Source organism: Dama dama, chromosome 7 (genome assembly GCF_033118175.1).
Source record: "Dama dama isolate Ldn47 chromosome 7, ASM3311817v1, whole genome shotgun sequence".
NCBI lineage: Eukaryota > Metazoa > Chordata > Mammalia > Artiodactyla > Cervidae > Dama > Dama dama.
In genome coordinates, this window is record NC_083687.1 from 35,838,839 (window position 1) to 35,839,415 (window position 577).

Consider the following 577-nt stretch of genomic DNA (forward strand, 5'->3'; position numbering starts at 1 on the left):
TTTTTTAAAATTTGCTTGCTTTAAATTTCACTTTGCATATGTATATCATGGGGCTACATAAGTGGCAGAAGAAGGCAATAGCTACCTAGAGATAATTAGGCAAACACTCTGTCACACTAATATAAATTCCAGCATGCCTGCATGCTCAGTTGCTTTAGTCATGTCTGACTCTTTGCAGCCTCATGGACTGCAGCCCATCAGGCTCCTCTGTCCATGGGATTCTCCAGGCAAGAATACCAGAGTGGGTGCTTGCTTTGTCAGCACATATACTAGAACAATACAGATATGACTAGCATGGCGCCTGCCCAAGGATGGCACACACATCTATGAAGCGTTCCATATTTTTATGGAATCTAGAAGGATGGTACCAATGATCCTAAGTGCAGGGCAGCAAGGGAGAGGCAGATATAAAGAACAGACTTTTGGGCTCAGTGGGAGAAGGAGAGTGTGGGATGATTTGAGAGAATAGCATTGAAACATATATATTACTGTATGTAAAATTGATGACCAGTGAGAGTTCGATGAATGAAACAGGGCACCCCAAGCCAGTGCTCTGTGGCAACCTGGAGAGATAGGA

The 577-nt window shown here is 43.5% G+C and overlaps 1 pseudogene; it reads left to right on the forward strand.

Annotated features, from left to right (window-relative positions):
• The first annotated feature begins 245 nt into the window (after positions 1 to 245).
• Positions 246 to 346, forward strand: LOC133060031 (U6 spliceosomal RNA; annotated as a pseudogene).
• The last annotated feature ends 231 nt before the right edge of the window (positions 347 to 577 follow it).